Source organism: Ovis canadensis, chromosome 23, assembly GCF_042477335.2.
Source record: "Ovis canadensis isolate MfBH-ARS-UI-01 breed Bighorn chromosome 23, ARS-UI_OviCan_v2, whole genome shotgun sequence".
Lineage (NCBI taxonomy): Eukaryota > Metazoa > Chordata > Mammalia > Artiodactyla > Bovidae > Ovis > Ovis canadensis.
The window spans coordinates 56215342-56237870 of NC_091267.1; the positions used below are offsets into that span (position 1 = coordinate 56215342).

At 42.5% G+C, this 22529-nt stretch overlaps 1 long non-coding RNA gene and 1 other non-coding gene across 2 annotated transcripts; both read right to left on the minus strand.

Annotated features, from left to right (window-relative positions):
* Positions 1-255: 255 nt before the first annotated feature.
* On the minus strand, positions 256-18840 carry LOC138428227 (uncharacterized). The gene is made up of 4 exons (XR_011252352.1): positions 18494-18840; positions 8722-9073; positions 6961-7006; positions 256-1613 (listed from the first exon to the last, which is right to left on the minus strand). It is a non-coding gene; the product is annotated as an uncharacterized lncRNA (long non-coding RNA).
* On the minus strand, positions 16101-16205 carry LOC138428558 (U6 spliceosomal RNA). The gene has a single exon (XR_011252498.1). It is a non-coding gene; the product is annotated as a U6 spliceosomal RNA (small nuclear RNA).
* Positions 18841-22529: the final 3689 nt, after the last annotated feature.

The window sequence follows — 22529 nt, forward strand, 5'->3', positions numbered from 1 at the left end:
CAAAATTGAGTGGGCGCCATGACTGATGGTCCTGTCAAGCTCTCGGCAATTTGGGGGTTTGTTTGGGGCACAGCACCTCAGAGCCCATAAGTCACTGCTACCAAAGGCTGCGGGTGTGGGGAGGGGGTTAAGACCCCTCCAAGCACACAGACCTTCTTTGTTGAGCCCAGCAGATTTCATGGCAGCAGACTCTCAAGCTCTCATTCCTCTTTGAGTTTACTTTAACTTTGACTCAGAAAAGAAAGAAATCAAACATTTCACAGATCATTTTAGGCTCATTTTTCATCCAGACTTTGTTATAGAAAAACAAATTCATTTTCAAGGAACACAGTCAGTCAATTCAGTCACTCAGTTATGTCCCACTCTTTGCGACCTCTTGAACTGCAGAAGGCCAGGCTTCCCTGTCCATCACCAACTCCTGGAGCTTGTTCAAGCTCATGTTCATGTTGATGATGCCATCCAGCCATCTCATCCTCTTTTGCCCCCTTCTCCTCCTGCCTTCAATCTTCCCAGTATCAGGATCTTTTCCAGTGAGTCAGTTCTTTGCATCAGGTAGCTAAAGTATTGGATCTTCAGCTTCAGCATCAGTCCTTCCAATGAATATTCAGGGATAATCTCCTTTAGAATTGACTGGTTTGATCTCCTTGAAGTCCAAGGGACTCTCAAGAGTCTTATCCAACACCACGGTTCAAAAGCATCAATTCTTTGGTTCTCAGCTTTCTTTAGAGTCCAGCTCTCACATCCATACATGACTACTGGAAAAAACCATAACTTTGACTAGACGGACCTTTGTTGGCAAAGTAATGTCTCTGCTTCTTAATATGCCGTCTAGGTTGATCATAGCTTTTCTTCTAAGGAGCAAGTGTCTTTTCAATTTCATGGCTGCAGTCACCATCTGCAGTGATTTTGGAGCCTAAGAAAATAAAGTCTGTCAGTGTTTCCATTGTTTTCCCATCTATTTGCCATGAAGTGATGGGACCAGATGCCATGATCTTAGTTTTCAGAATGTTGAGTTTTAAGCCAACTTTTTCACTTTCCTCTTTCACTTTTATCAAGAGGCTCTTTAGTTCCCCTTCATTTTCTGCCATAAGGGTGGTGTCATCTGCATATCTGAGGTTATTGATGTTTCTCCTGGCAATCTTGATTCCAGCCTTTGCTTCATCCAGCCCGGGATTTCAAGTGATGTGTTCTGCATATAAGTTAAATGAGCAGGGTGACAATATACAGCTTTGTCTTACTCCTTTCCCAATTTGGAACCAGTCCATTTTCCATGTCTGGTTCTAACTGTTGCATCTTGACCTGATACAGATTTCTCAGGAGGCCGGTGAGATGGTTCGGTATTCTCATCTCTTGAAGAATTTTCCAAAGTTTATTGTAATCCACACAAAGGCTTTAGCATAGTCAATGAAGCAGAAGTAGATATTTTTCTGGAATTCTTTTGCTTTTTCTATGATCCAACAGATGTTGGCAATTTGATCTCTGGTTCCTCTGCCTTTTCCAAATCCCAGCTTGAACATCCAGAAGTTCGCAGTTCACATACTGTTGAAGCCTAGCTTGAAGAATTTTGAGCATCACATCAAGGAACACAGTTTTCACCCATTACACTGAAGAATCTGTATCAAACACAGGAATAATTTAATAAGATATTGCTACATGTACAGGCTTTCATAATATATGCTTTGCATTAAAGAGACATAAGGTGACAGAGGTCTTTCATATTCTAAAAGTGCTATCAGAACAATAAATCTATCCATTCGACTAACAGACCAGTTCTATCAGTAATAACGTTCTTCTAGAGAATAATCTACACCAAACATCTAGGAGAAGAATACAAATTAGCAAAACAATGTGTGTTGCAAAAGTTTAATTATATTTTAGTTATTTGTGCTTAAAATCCAAAATAGGAAGAGATAGGTTACAAGTATAACAATAAATAAGCCAATTCATTCATGATACTTTAACCCATTACTGTACAACTAAATTAGAGCACTCAAAAGTCTAACCACCATTTAAAACATTATTTCTAGAACAACCAGCTTTAGGTTCCAATTCAGGCTATTAGGAGAAATGCTGATCCCACACGTCCTCAGCCCCTCACAAGAGAGCTGGAGTGTGGCGTCTGAGGGGCACCGAGCTCCCTCCAGGGTGACTCCCACCCAGGGGTACAGGTTGAGGATTCATTGTTGAGACCAAAGCTCCAGGGTGGGGGGAGGTCCTGGGAAGATGAGGCGGTCTTCTCCTGCAGGAGCCTGAGAAATATTTAGTTGAAAGATTGATTCATAATGCGAAGTGAATGTGCTTTCCTGTCATGCACAAAATCATAGATTATTTATTGTTGTTCATCACATGCCTTCTCTCCCACTAGGCTGCCAGCTCCAGGATGTTGGGGGCCCTGTTGGCCTCACTCTGCAGGGCATCAGCTTGCTCACAGGAAGAGTGGAGTCTGGTAATTTGAAAGGGTATTAGGTACATGTGCCATAATTACTAACATTTCTAAGATCTGTGAGTCTTAGAATTTTGAAAAGAATGAATAAAATGGGACTGTGTAAGAGAAATAAGAAAATACATTAATAAACTGTAACTCAAAATGATACATACATCCCAATAGCAGCACTATTCACAATATCCAAGACATAGAAGCCACATAAGTGTCCATCATAGACATCAATGGATAAAGAAGACGTGGTATATATATACACAATGGAATATCACTCAGCCACAAAAGAATGAAATAATGCCATTTGCCAAAATGTGGATGGACCTGGGGACTGTCATACTAAGTGAAGTAAATCAGACAAAGGCAAATATCAAATGATATCACTTATATGTGAAGTGTAAAAAAATATATATATATATATATATACACACAAATGAACATATCTACAAAACAGAAGCAGACTCACTGACATGGAAAACAAATTTATGGTTACCAATGGGGAAGTGGGGAGGAGGAGGACAAATTATAAGTTTGGGATAAACAGATACAGAACACTATATATGAAATAGATAAACAACAAGGTTCTACCATACAGCACAGGGCACTATATTCAATATCTTGTGATAAACCATAACGTGAAAGAATATGAAAAACACACACATATGTATATATTTTTATAACTGAATACTTTACTACACACCTGAAATTAGCATTGTAAATCAACTATACTTCAATAGAAAAGAAAAGATATTACAATATTTCACTGATGAAACAATGAAATTACTTCTCCTTGTGCACTCTAGAAATCACTGAACATTAAAGCTTGAAGAGATTCTACAGGTTATCCGCTCTTGTCACATTCATTTTCCTTTGAATTGAGGCACGAATATGAGCAGCAAACTCGTCCTCACATCAGTTGCCCTTACAGAACTCCAAACTCCTAAGGGAACACTATGAAATTCTGGAGAGCAAGAATGTTTGAAAATACGTGATGCAAAGCACAGTAGGCCTTTTTAGGGTCAGATCATGTAAAATGACAGCTGAACTAGGCTTATGGAAACACTGTGGACTAGTCTCCTAATCTTCTACTCAAATGTTTAACTCAGCTTCATTTGGTTAATTTTAGCTGAATTTTTGCTAGTATAAAAAGACCATCTTCAAAAGATATAAAATAATGAACTTCAATAGGGAAAACCCCATAATTTTCAAATAGATCTGTGATGGCCCAGAGTGAACCAATGAGCCATAAAGAAAATAATGGAGTCAAAAGCATAAAATCAGTGTTTGTTTTTCTTAACATAATCCATGGTTAAGTGCAGAGGAAATACTGATTCAGAATATAGTTTGAATAATGCTTAATAATCAGTTGAGTGTGCAAAGGTATACACGTTGCCAAAGAGGCTAAAATAAAATAAGAGAAAATTTAAAACTAATATACTGAAGGATTCACTTTGGCTTTTCAGATGAAAAACTTCTACTTACTGTGGAAATTATGACTTTATTTAGAATGACAGATTTAAGGTTAAATGTTTATTGGCTTCCTATGCAAAGAATTAAAGTACAATTTGTCTTTTACTAACTTAATTATTACAATTATAAATTAATAGAGTCTGCCTTCTCCCAAGTCTCTCTCCAGTGTTTAGATTCTGACTCTCAGCATTTGGAAAGTCATTCATTTCTATCACTCGGTCAAAAGACTTTAGGAGCTCAGAGAAGCTGGGTCATCAGTCCGGAATTCAAAGCAAAGTTAACCACAAAATGCAAACTTGCTTTTAAGCACACAGGGCTGTTTAGAGAGGTTACTGTCATACTTACTGCAAATTGAATCACACAGAAGTCAATATGTAAAGACATATTGCCTTTGTTCAATAAGGATGTTTCCTCGGCTGTGCCAACTTTTTACACAGGTCTCTGCACAGTCAGCAAATCAACAAGGAACTGATATCTACAAAGCCTTTAATTCACTTTTGAGGTTAAGGTTGAAGGAAATCATAACCATAATATGACAGTCTAAATGTGCAGTAGTCTAAGAAAACCTTATTTATTCAGCAGAAAGCATAGCAAGGGGTGTATTACAAGAAATCCTATAGGTAGCTGCCTTTTGGTTTTTGCTTGTTTTCTTTTCTAATAAAAACAATCTTATTTATACCATGTTGTGGAAAACATTATTATTTAGTTATTCTTTGAGCCAGAAAAACATGTGTTAATATATGACATTAATGTAATCACATAATTAGCTTTATATTGAGGGGTATACAGGAAATACTGAGTTGAATAATATAAGACAAGAGTTTTATCAAGGGAGAAAAATTTAGTTAAAAATGTAAAAATGAGCAGTTTTGTTTTTAATTTTTTAAATTATGAACGTATGATAACAGATTTACAAGAGGCTTGGAAAATACAGAACAAAGTTACATATAGTTCCACTATAAGTAAAGAAAGAAAGTGAAGTCGCTCAGTCATGTCTGACTTTGCGACCCCATGGACTGTAGCCTACCAGGCTCCTCCATCCATGGAATTTTCCAGGCAAGAGTACTGAAGTGGGTTGCCATTTCCTTCTCCAGGGGATCTTCCCAACCCAGGGATCAAACCCAGGTATCCCACATTTCAGGCAGGTGCTTTACCATCTGAGCCACCAGGGAAGCCCATTGAAGCCCACTATATAGTTCCACTATACGTTACAATTATTTTTTAAGTAGATAAATTAAGATTTTTAGTTAGAATTTCAATATCAAACTCTGAAAAATCAATAGAATATACATAGACAGAAAAGTTGAAGGATATATAGTAGACCTGAAAAGCACTATGAACCAATTCAACATAATTAAAATTTATTTTTAATGTAATAGCAGGAAAACAATTCTATTCAAGTTCCCACAGACTATAAACCAGGTGACCATGGGACATATGTAGGGACATAAAACAAGGTGTAAAAAATTCATGGTCTAATGGTATTGAAATCATATATAGTCTGTTATCTTATCACTGTGGAATTATTTTAGAAATCAATATCAAAAGATAAAATGAGCACATTTAAGTAGATCACATTGTTCTTCCCCCTACTCACTTTCTTCTCATGTTTATTCATCACTCTTGGACACACCTAATACGGTCACTGTTTGCCTTTGGACTGAAACTGCTAGGCTCCACCTAAACTATGCCTAAGCCACTGCTGGTCTTTTAGCTGAAAAAGGCTTGAACATGAGGAGAGGCCTGGGCCTTGGAGCATATGTACATGATGGCATCTTCTAAGATGGTTTTCTTTCTCAAATAACCCATAAGGATATAGCCCAGTGCAGGGACAAGTGAACCAGAGGACCAGAGCTGGACTCACTGGGTTTTCAAATCCCTCAAGGATTGCTCTGTCAAAAGTTCAAGCTGGTGAGCTGCATCTTCTGTTCTCTATCAGGTCCTGGTTTTACTTAGAACCCTGACTTTACATCCATCCATGTGCAGAGGACTCAGTTACCTGTGGGCTATAGTCATTCATCATTGTTCAAAGTCAGTAGTTTGATGTCTGTTAAGGAAATCTTTGGTTTGAAAATAATATTGTGCATAATTGAAAAATCACCTGATTTAGAGTCAGAACACTTGGCCCCAAGGGCCTGGTTCCTAGGCAGAACAATGGTCCCCAGAGACATCCATGTCTTGATCCCCAGAGCCTGGGAATATGTTCAGCTCCAAGGAGAAAGGGAAGGAGAATTTGCCATCAACTGACCTTAAGGTAGGGAGTTGATTCTGGATGATTTTGGTGGGCTCAGTGTAATCACAGTGTCCTTACAAACAGGAAAGAAGCCAAAGAAGAGAGTGAGAGGTGATAACAGGACAGGTAAGGGAAATGCTGAACTGTTCACTTGGACACTGGGGGAGTGACCACCTGCTCCAGGTGCAGGCATCCCTAGGGCTGGAGCATCAGGGAAACGGTCCTCCCCAGAGCCGCCAGAAGGGACAGGCCTGCCCACACCTCGATCTCAGCCCAGGGAGGCCTATGTTGGACCCTGAACAACAGGACTGTGAGATAACACATTCTTGTTATCTTAGACCTCTAAGCTTGTGGTAACTTGTTACAACAGGAATTAAAAACTAGTTAGAAGGGAATTTACTGGCAGTCCAGTGGTTTAGGATTCTGCACTTTTCACTGCTGAGGGCACAAGTTCAATCCCTGGCCTAGGAACTAAGATCCCATCTGCTCTGTGGCATGATCCAAAAAAATTTTTAATGTAAATTTTTTAAAAAAAAGAAGCTAGTAGAAGCAGTGAGGCATGAGTCACAAAATCTCTTTGAGATCTTCTATGTCAAATAAAGAGTTTACATTAGGGCCTTCAAGGCTCTGAAAACAGGAAACATCCTGAACTCTTTAACCCTTTGAGTCGACAGGTCCAAGGGTGTACCAGAAGGGCCCATGAGTCGCTCCACAGAAGGCCAGGGAGTAGGTAGGGCTTCGAATACCCTGCAGAGAATGGCTAGTGACTGCATCATGGGTCCAGCTCAACGCTCATGCTGTGCATCTTTACTGTGCTTACCAAGCACCAGGCCCTGGGCAGGGTCTTCCCGTATATTCCCAACAACCTGGTAAAAGAAAGAAAGTGAAGTTGCTCAGTTATATCCAACTCTTTGTGACCCTATGGACTGTCGCCCACCAAGTTCCTCTATCCACGGGGATTCTCCAGGCAAGAATACTGGAGTGGGTTGCCATTTCCTTCTCCAGGGGATCTTCCTGACCCAGGGATTAAACCCGGGTCCCCCACATTGCAGGCAGACTCTTTATCCTCTGAGGCACCAGGAGAGCCCCACAACCTGGTGAGTTTGGTATAAAAATGATGCCCGCTTTACCTGCATGAAGACTGATTCTCATCCTCATTGGTAGTCTTTGGTCCCAGGCCACACACCTGCCAGGTGGCTGAGGTGTGACCTGAACACCCGCACCTGCATATGGGACCCTCCATGGTTCTGCTTGGCCGATGGCTGTTGCATTCACCAAATATATCACTTATTGAGTCCCCACTATGTGGCAGGCACTATTGCAGATAACAAGGCTATAGCAACAACCAAAAGAAGATAAAGCCGAGCTCTCAGTGACCTTACAATCAGCAGCAATTCACATACTCAACAAATACTCATCAAGCTCTCATGATATGCCAGGCACCATGAAGAGGAGTTTATTGAATTCTGGAGCCTACGAAAGCTAGTGCGGCATCACCAACACAGACCAGGATGCATCTTCAAATCATCTCACCCAAAAGCATTGTCTGATCCGTGGAGTCCTGTCCACAAGGACTGAATTGTTCACCATAGGCAGGAGCTCTGTTCTCACTAAACAAAGAACGGGAAACTGAACAATTGCTCAATTCCATCCAGCCTTAAAGGCTTTCCTAGTACTCAGAAATGAAAAGGAGAATAGTGTCAGAAAGAAAGAGATTTTATGTATATTAGGTACATTGAGTTTACTTTATTTTAATGTTCAAGTTATAACAGAGATGCTGTAGTTAGAATATTTTCAGTTTCTAACTGGAAAGGATATCATTTAGTAGAAGAAAAGCTATGCATCTCATGTCAAATGTTAGAAAAGTAGAATTCACTAACTTTGCTCTTATGCAGATTTAAGAGTGATGACAGAGATTTTGGGCTTCTCAAGTTCCTGCCTTTCATCATCGTTTGCTCATTAAAAAAGCCTTTAAGCTTCCAATGTCACAATACGGTAATATTTATTTATGCCATCTTTTATTCCAAAAATAATTTGTGTCAGGAAAATGTCATAATTTTAAAGATTTAGTAAGTAAATCCACTAAAGGCATAATTTCAGCAGATTATCTGAAAAGGCTTACTCTTTTTTTCCTAAAGCGTCACAAATCTTCACAAGAGATTATCTTTGAAGAATGTCTTTAAAATTTTTTCTCCTCATTCTAAACAGCCATGAATCACATCAGAATACCACAATGAAACTTTGTTTTCACTAGACTTTAAGCTCTTTTTTAAGTCTATTTTGATAAGCTAGTCTTAGAAGAGGGAGGTTGACTCTGGCAAAAGGAACAACACATTCCTACTCAATAAATTACTAAAAATCAAGTGGGCACATATATTGAAAGCTAGGAATGAGGAACTATCACAGCTCTGATTCTTTTTCCCCCAAATGGTGATACCCTAAATCAAGTTCCGTAGAGAATATAAGCTTAAGAATTTTCAATAAGAAAAAATATCTTGGTTATATAGGGGTTTTTTCCCTACCAGCGAATTTTAAGTTTCCCTCAAAAACGAATACTTGAAATTATTCTCTGAGGTTATACCTGATGTTTTCAGTGATATGGACTCTTTCCTTAGGCAACAGAGTTGTTGTTATTGCGGTTCAGTAGCTCAGCCGACTCTTTGCGACCCCATGGACAGCAGCATACCAGGCTTCCCTGTCCTTCACCATCCCCTGAGTTTGCTCCAACTCATGCCCATTGAGTCAGTGATGCCATCCAACCATCTCATCCTCTGTCTTCCCCTTCTTCCCCTGCCTTCAATCTCTCCCAGCATCAGGGTGTTTTCCAGTGAGTCAGCTCTTCCATCAGGTGGTCAAAGTATAGGAGCTTCAGCTTCAGCATCTGTCCTTCCAATGAATATTCAGGGAATTATCTTTCAAAGGGATTATTCCTCCTATGAAAAGAAAAAATATTTTTTGTTAGTTACTTCTCTCCTTTGGAAGTTAACCTACAAAGTAGGTTTTACATATAAATGCACGCTACACACACACCCCACCCCATACACACACACATATGTATGTGTGCACACACACATACACACACACAGAGGCTACGTCACAATTGCTCTACATAGCCCAAAAGTCAAGCAAGAGGGATAAGATAGCAGCTGACTTCAGATTTGCTTTTGGAAGAAAGTGCCATTTGTTAGTTACATAGACCCAAACTGCCAACAAAATTAAGAAAGTAAAGGTATTAACTTTGGTTGAGGGTCCGCATTGCAAATTGTCTCCAGGTTGCTGGGTGGTGGGGGCTGAGGGGTTCTAGGCAGCTAAGACCTCAGTTCAAGAGGAGTGCAAGGCTGGAGAGGGGACCCCAGGGAGGGGCCACTCCCTTACCATAGAAAATATAGGCTCTACTTAAAGTCCTAAGATATCATATTTAGAAAAAATTATCAGATTTGTTTCTTTTGCAGCATTCGCTACCAAGATGTTTGGTTTGAAAAGATAATTACAGAAGAAAACATTGCTTACTTCATCTTCTTTGGGAAGAAAGAATATTACATTATAAGATAAAGAAAAGAAAGACATTTTTAGTGTTGGGACTCTGAAGTTCAACTGTAGTAACTCTAGAAGAAGGGAAAGATTAAAAAAAAAAAATAGAAACTTCGTCAGCAGTGACAAACTCTGCACAGGACGGAAGAAAAAGCAGGCATTCTCCACTGTTTAATGAAGATTTCTTAGCAACTGCAGCCATCCCAAGCCTTGGCAGTACCTGGCTCATCTGAAATGTTTGTCTATAAATTTTTGTAGACTGCTGACCTAAGTGTCATTAAAAGTTCCTGTACCCATTAGGTCTGGAAAGCCAAAGAGAAGGTACATTTTATTGCTAGTTGAATTTTAAGGTCTGTATGATTGATCTGAAGTCCCCACATTGAATGTGTACATGGTAAGCAACTCTACATAGACATTACTTTTAAATATATATCTGTAATTAATGTATAAGTGTATTGAAGACTTTGGGTGGGTAAAAGGATGTTTGGATTTTTAAAATATCATTTTGCCAAAGTCTTTCTAGTCTCAGTTTAGTTTAGTAACAACCCCCTGGACCTGAACACTTCTAATGGGGATTTTATTACTAGTAAGTATGCCTTGCAGGAAGAATAAGAACCCTTGTTGTGGGAAGAGTCCATCATGCCATGGTTAGCCCTCCGCCTCCGCAGGTTCAAGGAAGGGGATGGAAAACTCTACAAGACTCGCAGTTGAGTGAATCCACGAAGGAGGAACCAGAGACTACAGTCTCCGGTATCTGCAGGGGATCCTGGAACTGATCCCCTACAGGTATCGAGGGATGACTGCATTTAATTTAAAAAGTCATCATGATTGCCATTTATAGGAACTTGCTGTATGTAGAGTTCAAGAAGCATCTACACTGACAGATCCCCTCACTGCCCTTGCTCTTTGAGGAACGAAGGCAAAAGGAAGAACACACTCCCACTTGATAAAGTACCGAAAATCTAGTGGGACAGTTAATGAGAGCCAGGGATGAGGGAATATCACAGGTATGACTCCTTTTCCCCTAAATAGTGAGATCCAAACCATCCCAGGACCTAGTCTGGGGTGCCTGAGAGATAAAGGAAAACCCAGAAATCTACCACAATGTGGTTCAATATTTTTGTCTGTTTTTAGCATCAAAGCAATGCTGACCTCATAGGAGTTGGCAAATATCCCCTAACTTTCAATTTTTTGGGAAGAATTGTTTATAATTGCTATTATTTATTTCTTTAGTGCTTAGCAGAATTTGCCAATAGAGACACCTGGGCCTGGAGTTTCCTTGTCAGCTGCATGAGTAAACCTAGTGGAATTCAGTTTCTCATTTTTTTCTGGATCAAGTTTTGTCAGTTTGTCTCATCCAAGGAATTGACTGTTTCATCCACGTTATTGTTTGTCATAAAGCTGTTCATAAGTTTCCCTTATTATTCTTTCATTATTGTGATATCACCTGTCTCATTTCTGATATTTGTCATCAGTGCATGCACTTTTTTCCTTATCAGTCTGAATAGATGATTGTCAGTTTCATTTTCATTAAATTCAAAAGACTTTCTATTCCTTCCCCCATCTCGCTTCCTCCCTCCACCCCTGTCTTTCCGTGGACTATTCGGTATGCCACTTAGTTCCAAATATTTGGGGATTTTCCTGATGTTTTTCTGCTATTGACCTTTAAATTATTTTCATTGTGGGAAAAGGACATACTTTGTATGACTTGGATCCTTTGCGGGGATTTGTTTCATGGCCCAGAATACGGTCGGTCTTGGTACGTGTCCACGTGGAGCTCTGCACACTCTGCCCGATGCCCAGTGAGTTATGAGGTGTCCTCGCTGGCCGCTGGGAGCAGGAAGCGTCCCCACCTGCCTGCAGCTCCAGCTTCATTTCCTCTTTTCCTCTCGGGTGGGTCTTTCCCCAGTGCCTGGTATTTTCCTTACTTCACTCAGTGACTCACAGTCAGATGAAGACTCAGGGCAGAGATCTCCATGGCTCAGGCTCAGGGATCCCTCTCTATGCTGTCTGACTGCACAGCCCTCCCCAGACTCACAATCTCCATTCTTCTCCAGGCAAGGCTCCCCCTCTCCATGGCCCCCTCACCTAGGACAGCCTCCTCACTGACAGAGTGGGTAGGTTCTCTTATCTGCTTCCACAGTCAAAGCGCTGTGACATGCCATTTAGGAGAAAAATCACCCAGCCTCACAGAGATGCACGATGGAAAACACAAGATTATTTTAGAGTTTTCTCAGATTATTATAGGTATTTTTCATGGACAGTACACCCAAATCTGACAAATGGAAATTTCTCATAGTATAATTGCAGCGAAGAATCAGTAATCATATTGATGAAAAGAAACCCACCTACACTGTTGGTGGTAATGTGAATTGGAGCATCCACTGTGGAGAACAGTATGGAGAGTCCTCAGAAAATTAAAAATAGAATTACTATATGATCCAGCAATCCCACTCCTGGGTGTATATCCGGAGAAAACTATAATTCAAAAAGACACATGTACCCCAATGTTCCTAGCAGCACTGTTTTCAATAGCCAGGACACAGAAACAATGATATCCATTGACAGAGGAATGGGTAAAGAAGATGCGGTATGTACATGATGGAATATTACTCAGGCATAAAAAAGAATAAAATAATCTCAGGCATAAAAAAGAATAAAATAATGACATTTACAGCAGCATAAATGGACCTAGAGGTTATCATACTAAAGTGAAGTAAGTCAGACAGAGAAGGGTAAATATCATATAATATCACTTAAATAAGGAATCTAAAAAAAATGATACAAGTGAACTTATTTACAAAACAGAAATAGCCTCACAGACATAGAAAACAAATAATATGGTTACCAAAGAAGAAAGTTAGGGGAGGGATTAATAGGGAGTTTAGAATTAACAGATATACACTAATACATATAAAATAAGTAACCAACATGATCCTACTGTATAGCGCAAGGAACTGGACTCAGTATCTTATAATACTCTATAAGGGAAACAAATCTGAAAAGAATATATTACATGATATATATTATAAATATTAAACATATATAATTGAATCACTGTGCTGTACACCTGACACTAACACAACATTGTGGATCAACTATACTTGAATTTAAAAAAATCATTGTGTTTCAGGTGGAATGGATCATTTTCTATGTAAGATTTTGTTACATCATGTATTCATCAGCTGGCAAACACTGATTCACAGAGTTATGCTGACTTTAGAAATGTTGATACATTTCATTACACAATGTAAAAAATTGACAATTGTTATTTTCATTGCAAATCTCACCTTTCTTTAAAACTGCCAAGTTTTCAGGTTCTCAAGCCATGGAATGGACAGAGAAGCCTAACAGGCTACTGTCTATGGGGTCAAAAAATTCAGACACAACTGAGCACGCGAGCGCGCGCATACAAACACACACACACACACACACACACACACGAGCACAAGAGCACACACGCGTAAGCTAGTTCCAGGTTTTCAAGATTTCTGTTTTTTAATTCAAAACTTTGAGGTTTATCTTTGGCGACAAATACTGCCGGTTGTTTTATTTAAGGTAAGAGGTTTAAATCTTTTGAGGACATTTTTGGCCAAAACCCAGGTCTGGGAAACTGAGGTTTGTCAGGAATATCTCAGAAACAGTCACATTGATTGCATTCGAAGGAACAGAGTGAGAGTCTTGTGCAGGGCTCCCATGCTTTCCACTCAAGCAGACTGAACTTCCCATCTCTCATCCAACACCCAAAAGGTATGCTCAGGGACACAATGTCACAGAGTTAGTAATGTGTGCACTTTCACCCACAATGCTCTCGGGTGGGACATTCGTTTTTACCGTGAGCCTGTGGCCACAATGAGCAGAGGAGTGACTTCTGGTTTGTCCCAAGTCCTGCCCAGAGGCTAATATTTCTTCTCTTCTTTTAAATACCAAAGTCAGCAGAGCTAAAAAGGGCAAATAGCATTTTAGTTTTATTAAGATAATAGTTTTGCCCTCATGAATTTTTTGAAAAATTCAAAGAAACTCCAAGAGTCTACCCTTGGAAATCCAACTCTGAGTGTCTCTGGTTTAGGGAACTTGCCTAGGGTCACACTCTGTGCCAGTTCATGGAATAGGTTTCCTAGGTGGAGCTGACCCCCAGCGCTTTCTGTGATTCCACCTGAGACATCTCCTCAATCTTGTATCGGCTGTTGGGGAGAGTTAAGAATGTGCTGAAGTGAAGGAGATAAATTCGATGTTTCACTGCATCCAAGTCTTACCTCCAACACCTTTTTCTTGTTAGCTTGATGTCATCCTGCCTTCCTCTAGGTCAGAGATACAAGAGCTAAAAGCGTTGCAGTTCTCTGAGTTAGAGACTCGGTGCCAAAAGCCAGCTAAGCTATCTCAGGCTAAGTTTTCTTTCTTTTCATCCCGAGGCAACAGAAACAAAAAAAAAAAAAAGAGGGGTCTAAACAAAAGACATCCAGACCAGGAGGCTTGATGCTGCTGCTGAATTTTAATGTTCAGACACATCATCTTGCCAGAAGTTTCACTTCCAGCTGCTGATAACAGACAGCCCTCGAGCTCTTTTGTATTATGTCACTCATCGTCTGGTTGGGGTGAAAAGAAAAGGATAGCTTTTCAGGAGGAAAGTATGCATTTGCTTTGAAATTATTCAGTTATACTTATTGAATTCCTAGTTAAATTAGGAAAACGCGCATGTGTGCTCAGCTGTGTCTGACTCTTTTTGACCCCATGGTCTGTAACCCACCAGGCTCCTTTGTCCATGGGATTTCTCAGGCAAGAATACCGGAACAGGTTGCCATTTCCTTCTCCAGGGGATCTTCCCAACCCAGGGATCAAACCTGCATCTCCTGTATTGGCAGGTGGATTCTTCACCACTGAACCACCAGGGAAGCCCAGCATTCACCTAAATTTATGTAATAGACCTGCCTATGGAAGTGAAAATAAAATTTACTGCCAGAGAAGAGACCTGAATATGTCCAAATAAAGTTTCTCCAGCTGATTGAAAACAATTTTTTTTTCTATTTCTGGTAAGAATTCAGATTAAAAAGCCTCATATTCAGCTTCATTCGTGGCTCACACCCATGCCCCTATTACTATGGCAACTGAGAGCCCAGGTCTCATGGGATCAGTGTCACCTCTTTCTTCCCAGGTGGTTCTGGCTTCTCGGAGTCAGTTCTGCTCCAATCCCATTCCTGAAGTCAGTTCAGACAAGCCCCGCCGTCTGTATTCCACAGCTAATAAATCCAGCAGACTTCATGGAAATACCATCTACAAAGCGTCTCATCTCTAAAGCTGGGCTGCACATAGTATTTTTGGATTTGCAATTAATTATCTCCAGCCGTTGGAGAGCAAAGAACACTCCAACCTAAAGTATCAAATGAACATCCTCCATGCCCTGGGGTCACAGAGTTCACTGAGCTCGTGTGACCTTGAACTGTACAGAATCCCTTAGCGACATGAAAGGACATTCCATCCAGCACTGCTAGCTTCACGGGAAAATGAGTCCCAGTGGCTGTGAGTTCTGAGCCTAGGGTCACACTCCTGACTAGCTCTTGGTCCAGGGCTTGCTCTCAGGTTTTGTACTGTACATTTTATACGGTATGGTTTTCTTAAATATTGTCCCACTTTTTAAATGAGGAATCCTAGAAGCCACAAACTACCTCAGGTGTACACAGCGTGTGTGTACGTGAGTGAGTGTGTGTGTGTGTGTGTGTGTGCGCGCGCAGGTGAGGGAAGACAGGAAGTGTCAAGAAGCAGCACGTAAATTAGGGAAAATCCTCAAGCGCACCAGTTCCATCAACCCCGTCTTATTAATTGTGGAATACAGTGTTGTTGCCAGGCCGCTGGGCCAGAGACGGTGTCGCCTAGGGAAAACATGGGCGTGTGATTGTGCTCAGGGTGAGCGGTCGTGAGTGATGGCTTCTGTCCATCTCCATGTGGATGCTTGAGATCCTGATGAGAAGCTGGGTCTCAGTCCCTGAAAGGGGCTTGGGAGCTGAAGACTGGTGTTCCCTGGTACCTTACGATTGTGAACAGGACATTCATTACTCATTCTTGACTCTACTAACTAAAAGTTGGGCAACATTTCAATACTCTCCTCCTGCAATTCTGCAGCCAGTGCTCAGTGATTGAGGGGCTGTGCTTTACAGATTCCACTCTCCTCCTCTCTTATTCTCCCATACAAATCCCCTCACCTCTGCCTTTGTCAAGGCACTGATGGCGTCTTCTCCACAGAAGGCTGGCTGGGAGTCAGAGGAAGAGGCAAAACTCAAAGGCCACTTTGTCTTCTTGTTCTTAAATTTTTTTAAGTTTTTAAAAATATATTATTTATTTTTAATTGTACAATAATTGCTTTACAATGTTGTGTTGCTTTCTGCCATACAACAATGAGAATCAGCCAGAGGTATACATATGTCCCTTCCCTCTAAAAGTATGGAAACATTCATGAATTTTCGAGTCATCCTTGCTCAGGGGCCACGCTAATCTTCTCTGTATCGATCCAGTTTTAGTATAAGTGCTGCCAAAGTGAACTCTACTTTGTCTTCTTATCCCTGTGAGCTGAGAACGGAGGGACCATGAGCTCGAGGTCACCGAAATACATGTGGTGACCATGAGGCAACCGTCAGGACCTGCCATCGAGGGGGTGGCTCTTGGAAGAACTCACTCCCCACCCTCTGCTCTTGTTGCTGGTGGAGGTCACTGTGAGCCCCACAGATGACCTGGATATCACACACATGTACACACGCACATGTGCACACACACTCTTCACACTACTGACTGCGGTCACACACGTGCTGACGTGGCTGTGTTCCCAAGCCTCTTCGACCTCAGCTCCCTCCTCACCAGCCCCTGCAATTGCCGCGTCATCCTTCAGAGTTCCCAGCAGAGGCCTCCTCGTCTGCTTAGCCTTCTCTGCTGCCTCCAAGGCTGGATTGGGCACCTCTCCTAAGGGCACCCAGACTCCTGCTGTGAGAGTACCTACACGCACTTAGTTGGCTGTACTGGGTCTTCACTACGTTGTCTTTACCTCAAGAATCTAGCACATGAGTTGTTTTTGTCGTTGTTCAGTCACTAAGCTGTATCCGACTCTGTGACCCTGTGGACTGCAGCATGCCAGACTTCCCTGTTCTTCACCATCTCCTAGAGTTTGCCCAAGTTTATGTCCATTGAATCGGTGATCCTATCCAACCATCTCACTTAAGTTGGTTTCCCGTAACTTAAATAATGATTGAACAGTGAGTGTGTGAACAAGTTTTGCACAAATACGACCCCTTGGGGGAAGGCCTTCTGTACAGCAGAGTGGACTACCTGTAATGGGAAGCTCCCAGAAGAGATTCTCTGAATGGGTCTGGCCAACATCCTGGGCAAACAGTGAGCTTCAGTGAATTCAGCACCTCCATGCTCATCACCACCTGGAACCCTGCACACACACACACACACACACACACACACACACACACCACTTCCTGGGAAACTGTGGTTTTCAGCCAAGCCTCTGCTTTAGGTCACACACCCACATACCACACAACGACTGTTGCTATGAAGTATGGACAGACAGATGGATCTAAATAGCAGATGAACTGGCTTTCCTCTGTTCACGCTCTTTGGGAGCCACTGCTTTTGAGTTCAGATCTGTGGTGTTCTGTCTTTTTTTACACTGTTGACACTTTTCTTCATTCTCACATCTCTTACTCTGCTTGCTTGCCGAGAATTTACTGTTTGTTTGCGGCTTTCTCATTGGAGGCTTTCACTGAGAGTTTTTAAATCCTCCTTTCTTGGAAAATGTGCTCATTTTGCAAATTCCTACTTATCAGGTCCAAGAAGCTCTGAAGCCAAGAATCATACAGTCTCAGCATTTCTGGGCTCTTTTTTGTGAAGCTATCAGAGCAGTCTCCTCCCTTGTATGTTTAACTCTGTTCCCCTCAAACTTCTGCGGGGGAGTTCCTCCCCTGGCAATTTCAAATTAGGGGGTTTTTTCTCATGTAACAAGATTAGGAATATTCTGTTCTTTGCTCTGTGATCTGTTAGTACAAGTGGCAGTCTAAGCAGAAACAGTACAAACTACAACAGCCTCGGCCCTGGGCATTGGCTCCTCCACCTTCAGGTGGGAGTGTCCACCCGCCCCTGGTTGCCAAGAACCTCCTGGGTCTACAATTGGCTTCCAAGGGACTTCCCTGGCAGTCCAGTGGTTAGGACTTCACCTTCCAATGCAGGGGTTGCAGGTTTGATTCCTGTCAGGGAGCTATATCCCACATGCCTGGAGGGTCAAAAAACCAAAACATTTTTTAAAAAAACAGAAGCATATTGTAGCAAATTCAAAAAAAACTTTAAAAAATGGTCTATATAAAAAAATCTTTTAAAAAATAAATAGAATTGGTTTCAAGATCACATTCTTTTCTTTGCTGAAGGATACACAGCAGCTGGGACTCTGGTTTTTCAATGACACAAACTCACCTCAAACTTTAAAAAAGCAAAGCAGCAAACCTCCAGGGATGAACCTGGAGCCTCAGAGACCAGATTAGAGCTAAGCCTCAGGCTTGGGGAGATGAGACCAGCTGATGCCATGCCGTCGCTCCTCTCCCTTTGCCCTGTGCCCTGGCACATCCGGGCCTTCCCTCCTCCTCATGGGCCCCTCTGCTGCTCGGCCGGCCTGGCCACCACCTGTCCCTTCCCTTCGTATCATGGGATAAGGGCACCCAGAAGAGACTGAGACTCTAGATCTCTCCTTCCAAGATTCTTGAAAGAGACATTTGTGTTAACCTGAACTGACATCATTCCCAGGGATAGACAAACACAAGCCGGCTGGCAGGTGGGGTTACCTGATCGATGCAGTGGTTTCCACAACAGTCATGTGGACAGGGGTTGGAGGCAGCAACTTTAAGGGAGGGATTCCTGGGCGAACATTCTTGCTGGTCTCCATTGCAGCTGCTGTTGATGAATCCTGGACAAAATAGTCCACCTCTGTGTCTCCACTATAGGTTATACTGTCAGAGGTATTTTCTCTTCCTTCCTAGGCCTAGCTTATACCAACCCTCATTTCCCTAACACACACACACACACACACACACACACACACACACACACACAATGGGCAGAGTCTATTTCCAAATGCAGGCTAAAGAGCTGGTCTCAGGAAATCACTGCCTGAACCATGAGAGAATGAGTCAGTGTTATCAAGTGAAACTCTTTTTTCCTTAAACATCTAAGCAAAGGAAGTTCATTGGGAAATGCTAGCCCTTGACCTCTAACCAGTTAAATATTTTGTGTAAAACTTCATTAAATTCTTATCTTACCCAATAAGCTGACTTCATGATTTCTTTTGTAAAACATGCCTAACAGCCAATAGAGATAACAGTGTTTGTGATTTCTGGAACAGCTGCTTCTTTTCGCTCATATTTCTCCATTTCCAGAGCCACTTCTAGCCAGTCCTCCCTGGGCACAGTTTGCCCGTCACAGTCAGAGGAAGTGGGCAGCATGTTGTCACCAGGGCAGAACCACGGCTGAGAAACGCCTAATGTTAAGAGTAGGCTTAGACCATGTCTCTCAACTCCTCCGTCTGCCACCATGAATTTCTAAATGGCATGGATGGATTCTGATTCTGTACAAGAGAGACATTTCAAGAATGAAAGTAATCAGTAGCATCCTTGAAATCAAAAAAAGGAAACAAGAAGTGTTCACTAAACAAATGATTTTTAGCTTTTCCTTCACTTCGAAACTTCACGCTCCTCGTCCTGGACAATTGAAACCTCACTCCAGTGATGAAACTGTAACCAAGCAAGACCCTACGGGGCCTTCCCAGGACAGACCACCACTCCATGCCCTTGCCAATCTCTTGTCTATAGAAAAATGTTAGTCTCCTAGGCCTCCCGTGAGATCCAAAGAATACATTTAATCAGGGAAGTGAGAAAATGCAGAAAGAAAGGGAAAGAATCAAGCAAGAGAAAATAATACTAGTTTAACCATTAAACAAACCCAGGACCTTCACTGCCTCTTCAGTGTGTGCGCTCAGTCACTCAGTCCTGTCTGACTCTTTGAGACCCCATGGACTGTACCCCACCAGGCTTCTCTGTCCATGGGACTTTCCAGGCAGTAATACTGGAGCGGAGTGCCATTCCGTCCTCCAGGGGATCTTCCCAATCCAGGGATAGAACCCACATCTGTTGTATCTCCTGCATTGGCCAGCAGCTTCTCTACCACTAACGTCACCTGGGAAGCCCCAGTTCCTCCTCAAGGGCTGTAGAAAATATTCTGAGCCATGCCCTTTGTTATTTCCACGAGATGTCTCTTTAGAGGCAGTGCCATGAGTTCTAAGATGAAGCAAACTGATCACAAATCATGGTCAGGATGAAGGGGTGTGGGAGGGGCCTCCTGGCCAAGAGCCACCCTTTCATTCTGCAGGGGTCATTGGCTGGTGACCAGGGCCAGCCTGAGTCCATCAACCTCTCCTATAAATACCCGCCATCCAGACAGTAAGGATGTTTGTCAGGAAGTGGGTGTGTGCATCAGTATGAGAGCTAGAGGCACTTCTGGGGAGTCAGAGGAAAAAGTGGTTGACGACATACCTGTGGGTTCTAATGCAGAGATTATGAGGGAACTTTCATTTCTTACAGTCAGTAGGACACATCTTACATGAATCATAGATTTTTTCATCCTAATCCTTTACTACACTATAAAAAGACCTTTGGAAATATTGCTTTTCAATAAATTACAGTTTTTTTCTAACCCTTAGTTACAAAATTAAAAGAAGTTTGGACATAGGGAGATTTAAGGCTTTGGAAATTGGTAAGGGCTTTCTTAAAACCTGTGCGTGACTTGCCAACAACCACCTGTCACAGTGACTCACTCCAGTGCCGTGGGTGTGGTCAGCACACAGGAGGGACAGCTCTCAGGGCAGATGTGAACCAGGGCTTCTCTCCTGCAGAACCGACTGTATAATGATCCTCGGGCGTCATTTCCTGGGCAGGGCCCCAGAGAGTGTAAAGGTGAAGACTAGGCAGTGTGTCTCAGCCTCCTCCCCTTCCCATCAGTGCCCCAGCCCCTCCCCAGATGCTGCCTGTCCCTGTTCCCCTGGTCACCTCATGTACCTCCCACCCCATGGAGGCCTTTCCTGCCTGAACCACAATAGAACCTTCCTGCTCCAGTTACCCTGAGTCTGTCTCCCTCCCCTTGGGCAGAGATGCTCTGTCTCTGGGTATCTAGAGCATGTCCGTCTAGCTTCCATTCTTGGGAGACCTGATCAGAGCCTGGGAGACACCAGGGCTTGAGGGTGAGCTGGCAACCCCCTCTCAAGGCCCTGAATCCCAACTCACACACGTGCCTGAAGCCAACCTGGTCAGGCCTCGCCCTGCCCTCCTTTAAAAAAAAATTTATTTTATACTGGAGTAGAGTTGATTAATTACGTTGTGTTAGTTTCGGGTATACAGCAAAGTGATTCAGTTATACATATACACACGTCCATTCTTTTTCAGTCTTTCCCCACGTAAGTTATTATAGAATGTTAACTAGAGTTCCCTGTGCTATACAGCAGGTCCTTGTTGGTTATCTATTTTATACATAGCAGCATGTCTATATGTTAATTCCAAACTCCCAATCTATCCCTCCCTCTCCCCAACCCTTTCCCACAGATAACCATAACTTTGTTCTCTCTGTAAGTCTGTTCCTGTTCTGTGAATAAGATCACATGATCGTTTCATTTACACTCTGCATATAAGTGTTATTGTATCATATTTGTCTCTCGTCCTGCCCTCTCTCCTCCCCTACCTCCTATCCACTCACACTGACGTGCTATTTCCAGCCCCCAGTACTCCTAAACCAATACACAAATACATATGAGTTCCCCTTCCCCTAACACTCTCAGAAGTGAAATAAAAGTAAGTCTAGTTCTCTGCCACGGTGGAAAGTGCTAGACACTTGAGATGCCACAGAACTCAGAAGGACAAATGAACCTGTCCCGACATGATGCTCGTGAGTGTCTGGGAACTGAGGTCTGACAGCAAAGGAGGAACCACCAGGCCTCTCTCCGCAGCCAGAGGGGAGCCTGATCCTACTGAGAAGAGAGAAAGCCAGAAACAGCAGCACAGAAAACCCAAGACAGCTCATTTCCATGCAACAGTCCCTTCCTGGTGCCCACAAGGAGGCCTCATCTAACGAGAAGTTTCCACGGTGATACCCTCAGTGGAGACCCGTCAAAAAGCCAGTTCCCCCTGCCTCCTCCTTAGGCTGTTCCTGGTTACAGTGTCCCCTGCAGAGCACCACCTCCAAGGCCTAACTGCCACCTCTCCAGACACTGCTCGACTCCTCTCCACATTCCTTTTAATATTTCATGGCGCTCTTGAAAAAGGGAGGAGCAGCGTCTGTCTGTGCATGCTCCTTTTAATCGATTTGTTATGGCAATTACAATTTTTTTTACTCCAGAGGATGCTAAGGAGACTGCTACTTCCTGGAAAGGGAGTGTTTTGGAAGAGGGTGAAATGCAACTGTCCAACCCATGGCGCCACTTGTGGGGTCTCCCTGGAGACGCCCCTGCATCTCTGGAAAGCCAGGGTCCTTCCAGCCAAGGAGCTGATGGCTAAGACCTTGTCTGAGATGAGCAGAGGAATTGTCGGGCTCATTCAGTAGTGATTGAAGAGGAATTTAGACAAGAGAGTATTGGGCCACAGGCTTCCCTCTAGAGAAGGTGCAGAGAAAGACCTGTTTCCGTGAATGTGGACTGTGGCTTCTCCCGGTCCCCCAGAATACATGCTAAGCCGTGGACTCCAGCCCCGTCTGCCAACGGCCAGAGAGCTGTTCATCACAGCACATCTGATGTTTTCTTCAAGTTTTTGCTCCCACATGTGGGAACGACTGTTGCAAGTA